General features: G+C 44.6%; 1 pseudogene; it reads left to right on the top strand.

Moving 5' to 3' along the window:
• The first annotated feature begins 288 nt into the window (after positions 1-288).
• Positions 289-2381, top strand: LOC105066298 (leucine-rich repeat and WD repeat-containing protein 1 pseudogene; annotated as a pseudogene).
• The last annotated feature ends 7882 nt before the right edge of the window (positions 2382-10263 follow it).

Genomic DNA, 10263 nt, shown 5'->3' with positions numbered 1-10263 from the left:
AATAATTACTGAGAGACCACTATGTGACATCACTGCCCACAGAGCTGCACCAATGAAGATAAGCAAGAGTAGGACCTCATAGTCCAGTAGGGGAAATGAACAAGCTTCCAGACCACTCTGTTGTGCCTCTCTCTCCACGTGCTCCAGAGACAAGATCCTCAAAGAGAGTATGCCTCCTGGGCCCGTAAGAGAGGGTACATCAGGGAAGATGGTTAGTTACAGAGGTACTTGTACTGAATTGTCTGTGAACATTGAGGACTCCAGCGCTGCCGATCCGGTCAACGCGGGCCGTGCCTCCTCGCCATGGGCCCCCTCTCGGCGCGGCTGCTGATCCAGCGGGGGCGACCCAAGAGCGACTGGCTGGGAAAGATCCGGAGCCTGGACCTATCAGGCTGAAGCTGCTCTCAGAGCACTTGGACCCCAAGCTCCTGAACCGCCTGAAGCAGCTGCAAGAGCTGGACCTCTCCAACAACCAACTGGAGACGCTGCCCGCAAACCTGGGTCTGTCCCACCTGCGCATCCTCCATTGTGCCAACAACCAGCTGGGTGATGTCACCGCGCTGTGCCAGTTCCCACAGCTCGAGGAGCTCAGCTTGGAGGGCAACCCCTTCCTGACAGTCAGTGACAACCTGAAAGTTTCCTTCCTCCTGCCCAAGCTCCGTAAGGTCAACGGCAAGGATGTTTCCTCAACTTGCTCTCAGGTGGAGAACTTGAACTGGGAGTTGACCATCAGGGTTACAGCTCACTGGGAGAAGTTCATGGCCGCACTGAGCCCAGAGGAGGGGGCGGAAAAGGCCCAGGCAGACTTTGTGAAGTCTGCTGTCCGGGATGTCCGCTACGGGCCCGACTCTCTCAGTGACTTCACCCAGTGGCGGGTGCGGATGATCTCTGAGGAACTGGTGGCCTCTGGTAGGGCTCAGGTGCATGAGGCTGACATCTCAGAGAAGCCCCCCCAAGCTACAGCTACACTGGAACCCAGGGTCAGGCCAGTGGCCTCGAAACGGCTGGGCGATGTCCCACTCAGCCTCTCTCCCAACAAGTGGGTGTGCACCTCCCCGTTGGCCCAGGTGGAGGGCAGCCCCATGGGCCCTGATGGCAGCCAGCCTGCCCTACAGCTGGAGCCCCTGCACTTCCTGCAATGCCACAGCAAGAACAACAGTCCTCAGGACCTGGACACCCAGCTCTGGGCCTGCGCCTTCGAGCCGGCCTGGGAGGAGGGACAGGCAGGGGCCACTTCCCAGACCGTGGCCACGTGTGGCAGGGAGGCCACGTGTGTGATCGACTGCCAGACGGGCATGGTGCTGCACAAATACAAGGCGCCTGGCGAGGAGTTCTTCTCAGTGGCCTGGACGGCCCTGATGGTGGTCACACAGGCTGGCCACAAGAAGCGCTGGAGCGTGCTGGCAGCTGCTGGCCTGCGTGGCTTGGTCCGGCTGCTGCACGTGCGTGCTGGCTTCTGCTGTGGGGTCATCCGGGCCCACAAGAAGGCCATCGCCACCCTCTGCTTCAGCCCCCCCATGAGACCCACCTCTTCACGGCCTCCTATGACAAGCGGATCATCCTCTGGGACATCGGGGTGCCCAACCGTGATTACGAATTCCAGGCCAGCCAGCTGCTTACACTGGATGCCACCTCCATCGCCCTGCGCCTCTGCCCCGTCGCCTCCTGCCCAGATACCTACCTGCTGGCCGGCTGTGAGGGTGGCTGCTGCTGCTGGGACGTGCGGCTGGACCAGCCTCAAAAGAGGAGGGTGTGTGAAGGGGAGTTCGTCTTCTCTGAGGGCTCCGAGGCATCTGGACGGAGAGTAGATGGGCTGGCGTTTGTTAATGAGGATGTCGTGGCCTCCAAGGGGAGTGGCCTGGGCACCATCTGCCTGTGGAGCTGGAGCCAGACATGGGGGAGCCGGGGCAGCCAGTCCACGGTGGCGGTGGTGGTCCTGGCTCGGCTGCAGTGGTCGCTCACCGAGCTGGCCTACTTCTCACTCAGCACCTGTCCTGATGAGGGGACTGTGCTCTGTGGGGACGAGGAGGGCAACGTGTGGCTCTACGATGTCCGGCACATCCTGGCGCAGCAGCCTCTGCTGCTCGCAGCCCCACAGCCCCCCATGCAGATCCTTAAGTGGCCCCAGCCCCAGGCCCTGGGCCAGACAGTGACCAGGACTATGGTGAACATGGTAGTGGCCAACTCCACCTTCACCTACCTCACCGCTCTGACGGACTCCAACATTGTCACCATCTGGAGGAGAAACCAGCCTTGACTGTGCGGGAGCACCTGCCTCTTGCAAAGCACCAGGGACACAACTTAACTTATTCAGCTTTGGGGGTAATGACAGGGATCTAATTATTGGTGAATACTTTTATTAAACCCTACTATATAAAAAACTCCGAACCTACTGAGAGGCAAAAACTGCCTCATCGTCTCCCTCGTTCCTAGTACGTGTGTCCCACAGAGCACTAAATGAACACTGGCTGCACAGACCTAAGTTAGTCAAGGCAAGACACTGGGCGATGGGGAGCAACCTAGAAAGCGGTGTTGGTAAAAGAGGCACCGGTCTCAGGGATTCACAATGAAAACAGCAGGAAATCACACGGGCCTGAAGCACTCATAGCCTGACCACAGGAACAGAGGTTCTGATTCTACCGGCCCCCAAAATACCCCCAAACAAAGAGGCCAGAAGCAGGTCCTTATTTAAACCATCAGGCTTTGTGTCTTGTGACCCTTTCATCCTGGTTCCCATGTGCTGGACCTGGGAATTGGTAACCAAGCCTTAAGATATGCAAATGAGCAAGAAGTGTCCCCTCAGGGCCTCCATTAAAGGCACCACTGTCAGGGTCTCCAAGAAAAGATGAAACAAAAGGACCCATTTCCACCCCCACAGCCCTTGAATTCCCTTCTTGCCGGGTGCCTTGGTCTTACAGATTTTGGTGCGTGTGGTACAGCAAGAAGAACGTCTTCCTACTGGAGTCTCCTCAGTTCTGCACTCTAACTGACTGCATGGTAAATATTTTCTCTCTTCTGTCATCGTTTTCTTGAAGTCAGATTTTGTTTTTAAAGTAAGAAGGATAGCACACCAAAAAAAAAAAAAATTGGCAATAGACTGACATCATTTTATACCTAGGTTCAGTTTCTTATTATCACACATGTTTCATCTTTAGAATGTTCTTTTTATTTGGGAAGGAAAGATTTAAAAGATTCTGTGAGAAAACTGAATGTGCAAACATTTTGTGATCCTATGAATTACAGAGAGTGCATCAGAACATCCTTTCCTTTGAGTTCATTTTAGAGCCAGGCTTGAGATTGAACATGATCACATTCTCCGCATCTCTGGTTGGCATCCTTCATTCAGATCCTTATCACACAGCACAGCACCAATGTCCCCTTACTTCCAGCACCCCCACTGATTAAACAGCAAGGGTCGTTTTTCTTTTCTGTAATGATTTTGCAGTAAAGGGCAGAATTGATTTCAGAGCTATGACTCAGGGCCTGGTAAAATATTGGCCAAGAAGTGGGTGTAGGCAGCCACTGGCACTCTGGAGATTTCTGTACCTTGAATAGAAATCTAAAAATACTAAAAATACCCATGTAACCAGTTTTGCTAATTTAAAGAAAACATCTGAGTTATCTGCTGACTACTTAGAGCTTTCTACTTAGGAATCTCCAAAGGATTAAGTAGCTTGCTATATTAATACTCTTTATTCAGCCATTTTGTGGGGAAGAGAGTGGGCTGCTATAATTAATAGGGCCTTTCCTCTGCAAGCCTACTCTGCATTGGTCACCAAATGGGGTAAACAAAAGAACTAACTGTTTGGTTTAAGTTGTAAAGACAGTTAAAATAATTTTCAAAAAAGAAAAGAGTTTGTTTTTTTTAAGGCAAAATGTAAGTAGTAATGATTTTAAGAAATATTTAGTAAAACCACAAAACCTTGCAAGGAATTAATGGAGCTAGATAGCAGACTATTTTAGGTTATAGCAAGACATTTCAAAAGAAAATTTTAAGTGGCAATCTTTCTAAAATTAAGTGTACACTTCTTTCTAAGGCAGAGCACATGAAACTGAATTTAACCTACTTCGTAAGGGGACCCATCATCACTGTTAGGAACTTCAGGGCAACTAGCTATCTGTGCGGAGCTGAAAGATGCCACCTTCTTTGCCTTCTCACTCAGTGTTCCTGGGCAGCTGTGATTGGAGCTTCTGAGCCCACGGCTAGTTTTTCTCACTCCTTCCATAATCTCAGGATTCTAACCATTACTTCTTACTACTCCTAGTAAGCCTGCCTTAAATAGCCCTTCAACTCTCAAGCCTTTCCTTTCTCCCATCCCATGTGACTGCCTCGGAGTTTCTTTGTTAGAGTGATGTCCATAATATTCAGGAAGAGGCTCTGACTGAGTGGTTCTTCCATAAGCAGAGAAACTCTGCCATGAAACTCTTGGCTACTCAGATACCTTTGCTCACTTCACACTTGGTGTTCAGCTGTGTTCTCAAGTGAAAGGAATTCTAGCTTACTGGGTTCTGGATAGGAAAAGCTTACTTTGACAACATTAGTTATGGTAACATATCTCAGAATAGATAAGGAAGGCAATGCTTTCTCTTTGATAATTCTTGATGATGTTCATGTAGTACTGGGAAATTTCTTTAAAGGAAAAAAATAAAGAAGTTTCCATGCTGTCCCCTCTGCCTGAAAGGGTCTTCCCTCCTTCACTACCTGGAAAATTATTCATTATCCTGTAAGACCCTAGCTGAAGTGTCTCCTTCTTTCCTGATTCTCCCTGGTAAAATTATCTTCATACTCCCAAAGAGTGGAAGTATCTGATCAAATAGACAGTGAGCTATTTGAGGTCAGGAAGTACATCTTGTTCATCTTTGAATGCCCAGGACCTAAAACAAGCACTGATATTTGGAGCTTAAAATTATTTGTGAATAAATGTGGGTTATTTTAGATTATACCATTTAATTTTGTGGTCATCTTAAGATGTAAGAAAGAGAGAGAGTTGACAATGGTACCAGAGCAAATATGTGTGTAAGAGGAACAGGCAAATCAGCGGATGGAGGAGAGAAGAGAAAGAGAAAGAAAATGTGGGAATGATGGAGAAGGGTGTGTTAGAAGGAGTACAAGATTTGATAGGTTCTTGAGGGTTGGATTACTCACTCTAACGGCTGTTCTACTTGTTTAAGCCATACATTTCAGAGTTCCTTTCTTACTTGTTCCCTGAGATGTGAATTAGCTTTCAAAACATTGTTCAGAACCTTTCATTTTTCCTAACCTTAACTCTTAAAGCTTCAAGGCTATTCATCCATCACACCTACTCTCCTGACTCAGAATTACAAGTCTTTTAACTGCTTCCTCTGTTTCAATATCAGAATAACAAGATCAGAACGCAGAAACCATTTCCGTCATCAGAATACTTCAGATGGGGTGAGAGAAAGAAGTTACTTAAAGACTTGTAAGCTATCCTTGATAAGAAGAAATTTGTTGTGACCATCACTTGAGTAAATAAGTCTCACTTGACTCACTAGACTGTATTCAGTATTTAACAAACTACCCCTTTTCTTGAGGAGAGGATAGAAAGAAGAGGGGGTATATGAGGACAAAAAGTGCTTCTTTCATTCGATCTATAAAATCAAACGGCAAACGGCAGGGAGTCACAGAGAGCAATTTGGGATTTAAAAAAGAAAATATCAAACTTCTGAATTTCATGGTTTCAAAACTAATTTATTCACCATGAACCAATTTTATAATTCATTAGCTTCACCCCAGAGACAAGACTGAATATCAACTATTTTCCTGACCTATAAATAATAGGTGCCACTTGCTTTGAAATGAAACTTAGTTAGAGCATAATACCAAAGTGAATCAATATGATTGTTACAAAGCTAAAAAAAAAAAATTAACAGGCTAAGTCCTGAATCTTCGAGGAGAGAAGATTCTCATTCACTGCTCTTGATTAAAAAAAATTTTTTTTTGGACAGGAAAACTGATAAATTGTCTTTTAGCAGCACTAAGTTTGAACCAAAAAATAGTCTAAGAATTAGAAATAAAAAGTCACACTGTTCAATCACTTCTTTAACCAGAATGGATAGCTGGGAACAATGGTATTACCTCATAGGTTAATGACGACGGTGTGCAGTCAGATATGGCAAGGCTGAGTTCTTGACAATGGAATGTGAGTAGAATATGTGCCTGGCCCTAAAAAAAATCTGCCATGCACATTTCTCCATGCTCTTTCTTCATTCCTACTGATGGGAATGAAGATGACTATGGTGACTTGGAAGCCACTTATTCAATATGGCAGAGCCCCTGTTGGCCTAAGCCCCTGAATGACAGTAGGGAGTACAGCCATCATTAACCAACTTGGAATCTGCACTCTACTCTGTTACAGGAGCAAGAACAGAGTGTTTGGTTCTCTAAGCCACTACATTTTGGAGTTTTATTTGATAAAGTAGCCTATGTATCATATATGTGTATAATATTCCACCTTTATTTCATCTTTACAATTTTCTAATAAAAATATTACAAATTTATTAAAGAAAAATACTATAATACAGATAAGTAAAAAAAAAAAGAGGAAATAAAAATCTGTAATTATTCAACATAATGACATCTACTGTTATAAAACAGGGATCACAATTTGCCTACCATTTTGGAAGGCACTTTTTTCACTTAAAAAAATATCGTAAACATCTTTCCTTCTGTGTCTTGAAACAGTATTCTGCTACATATTTTAACTTTTAATTTATTCTTTATTTATTATTTTTTCATCTTTTTCAGGGGGAGGTAATTAGGTAATTCATTTTTTTGATGGAGGTACTGGGGATTGAACCCAGGACCTCAGGTATGCTAGGCATTCACTCTACCATGGAGCTACACCTTCACCCACTTGCCACATAATTCTTAATGGATGCATGATAAAAGTTACACAGGTCATTGGTAACTCACAGTCAAATGAATAGCAATACTTATGTTCACAAACTTTAATGAACCTAGAACATCTCTAGGCAACAGTTGTTCTCAGAATGCTAAGATCCTGGATTCATAGATGATCACTTGGAAAATTAAATTTGGTTCTAGTACATGACTATTGAACCATTTAATGTTATGGTAAAAGTTAAACTTCTATAAGAAAATAAAACAAACCAAAAAAGACCTTTGTCAGAATGCAGGAACAACTGTCGTTAGAATACTGTTGATAAGATGGAAGACAATAGTCGTTTAACGGCTGTGACTTATCCTCAGTCAGAAGAAATTGGGGATCACAGTTCACCAGGTCCAGGCAAGGCTGGCAGCCCTGCCTTCCCCCACAGGAAGAAGAGAAGCCCAGCCAGGGTAAGCAGTTTTTTGTTAGACGTTGCAGACTTCCCTAGGCTTACATTCCATTGGTTACAGCTAAGTGCATGGCCCAATCTAGCTTCAAGGACATCCTGTCAAGTCCATGCAGAGTGGCCTTGTATTCACCCAAAACTCCACGATGTGGAAGAAGGGAGGACAAACTGAGGGGGTGGGGAATAGAAATCTGCCACAATCTCTAAAGTTAAGGGCACAGAGTTTAAGAACAGGACCTGGGCCTCAGTAGTTCTCTAATAGGGACTCCCTCCCACCTGGGCCAATTATTAGCTGCTCAACCTAGGACTTTTACTTAACCTCAGTTTGCAAAATAGAGACACTGAAATTCACACATATGTTATGGGAACTAAATGACTTAATTTTTATAAAGTGCTTCTAAAATGTTGGCTGTAATTACTCTGTACCCAGAACCAACAGAAAATCAATAGCATGTGGTCAGAAGAGAAAAGCAAACATAATACATCAAGGAAGCAAAACCCTAAACTACACTAAATATAATATAGTGATTAAAAGCATAACTCTGGAGCCAGACTGCCCAGGTTTGACACTTGGCAAGTGAGGTTACCGCTGTGCCTCAGTTTCCTCATGTGTAAAGTGGAGAAGATCATCAGTATCGACCCTGTAGGGTTGCTCTGATGATCACATGCGTTGACGCGGAAAGTGTGTAGCACACAGCCTAGCAGATAGCAAGCGCTATATAAATGTTAGCTTCTACTCTTCGTTAGTGTTGCCAAAGAAAATGAACCAGTAATTTTACAAAATCCACAAATTCACCTGAGTGTCTCCACACACACTGACTATCACACGAAGTACCACACCATTTCCATTCCTATTCCCCAGTACTAGGCCTGTGTGCTTTCCAAAATCAATAGTTTGGTATTCCATAGCATAGGAGGTGGGAATCCATTCATCACCCAAATCAGACCTGAGCCCAATCTCATTTCCTTTTGAGAATCATGCATGTTCTCATACAACTTCCTTGGTTCTGTAACACAGGCTTCTGAATGAACAAAAGTGTCCTTTCAGGTAATGAATCTGCTTAAAGAATGTCCCTGTTGATTCTGAGGCTTTGGGTTGAAAATTATTCTCAGAAGCCAGAATTGAACTAGGCCTTGTCTTTCTTCTCTATTATTTTTAATCAATGCATTCTTGAATAATGATATATGCCCCCAAAGCCCTTCAGTGCGATAGCCATATTTTAGCTGCAATTAAATTTACCCGTTGAAATCAGTGATGATTTGTAATCAGAAAAAAAAGAAAGATGAATATATAAGAACACCTCCCTGAAAGTCAGATTCTATCAATCTATTTAGTCTCTGATAAATATGATTAGCGTGTGGACCATTCTCACTCTTGCAGAGGATTGCTTTTCTAGAAACAGTGCCATAAGTCAAAATTATGTAAGTTGAAAATTATTTTTCCACTGATTTGAAGTCATGTTAGCACATTAAATTCCTAATTAAATGTTCAATATCCAACTTTTTATTAAAGTGAACCCAAAGACTATATTTAGTTGATTATGAATTGCATACCTAATACATGCTACAAAATATTTAATGTCATATACCAAATTTTCATCTTCTGCATAATTTCTGCCTTACTTCACTGCATAAATCTAAAGGTGAAGGAATACCTTCACAGAATATGGAAGGGCTTTCTTTTCTAACTTTTTTATTTTGAAACAGTTTTAGACTTACAAGAAAGTTGCAAAAATACTACATGGAGTTCCATATCCCCTTCACTCAGTTTCCCCAGTCTTATCATTTCATATAACCACAGTAAAAGTGTTAAAACCAGAAAATTGATACTAATACAATAAAACTAATCTATAGATATTATTTGAGTTTCACCAGTTGTTCTACTAGTATCCTTTTCCTGGTCCAAGATCGAATCCAGGATCCCACGTTAGCCGCAGCCGCCCCCCACCTCCCCAGGAGACCCTCCAGAACCAGCAGGCAGGTCGTGCCCAGGTTCCCGTGAAGTCACCGCCTCCGCCGCGGTCCTGCGCAGCGCGCGGGAGACTGTGTGTGCGCTTCCCAAGAGGGTGCAGTCTGTTTCCCTCAGTCCCTTGGAGAGACCGCACTTAGGCCCCATGGCCTTCAAAACCAGATGCTCTGGGGGCTCGTCCTCCAAAGGCGGGAAGCCTAGGCCGAGGAGCCCCGTGGAGCCCAGAACTCTCCCTACCGTGGGAAGGCCTCCGCAACATAATTTTGCCTCAGCTTGTGGGTCGCCCACCCGGGCCCGGGCGATTATACCACGAGCGCGCCCCTCCTACCTTCCGGCTGTGGTGGTTCCCTCTCTACGTTTCCAGTTGAAGAAGACTATTTTTGCTAGGTTCCAGTCTTCTTTTTAATCGATGGTTGTTTAGCAGTCCGCTGTGGCTTCCTCGTGGTCGTGAGAGGAGGCGAGCCCGGGGTCCCACGGCTCTGCCATCTTCACCGGAAATCTCGGCAGACTTTGCCCAGGATCCCGCGGGACGTTTAGTGGTCGAGTCACCTGATCTCCTCAGCTCAGTACCGTTGCTCAGACTTTGTGAAGAGTATAGGGCAGAGTTATTTTGCAGAATGTCCCTCAATTTGAATTTGATCTTTTCTCCTGATTAGTTGAATTTAGGCATTTTTGCCAAGATTACCACAGTTCAATCGTCTTAGTGCATCCCACCAGGAGGTATACAGTATCTGTATTTCTTACTATGATGATGTTGACTTTGATCATTGGTTAAAAGAATACTTGCTAGATTTCTACTTTTGAAAGTTACTATTTCCCCTTTACACTAAGAAAATCTTGAGGGGGATATATTTTAAAACTATACAAATACCTGTTTCTCAAAATGTCTTTACCCACTGATTTTACTACCCACCGATGTTACCTGTACCAACTATGACAGTGGTGTTTGCAAAAGACTGATTTTTCCATTTTGATCA

This window comes from Camelus bactrianus, chromosome 14 (assembly GCF_048773025.1).
Source record: "Camelus bactrianus isolate YW-2024 breed Bactrian camel chromosome 14, ASM4877302v1, whole genome shotgun sequence".
Taxonomy (NCBI): Eukaryota; Metazoa; Chordata; class Mammalia; order Artiodactyla; family Camelidae; genus Camelus; species Camelus bactrianus.
Note: the sequence above shows the minus strand (reverse complement) of the source record. Positions and strands in the feature narration are given on the sequence as shown.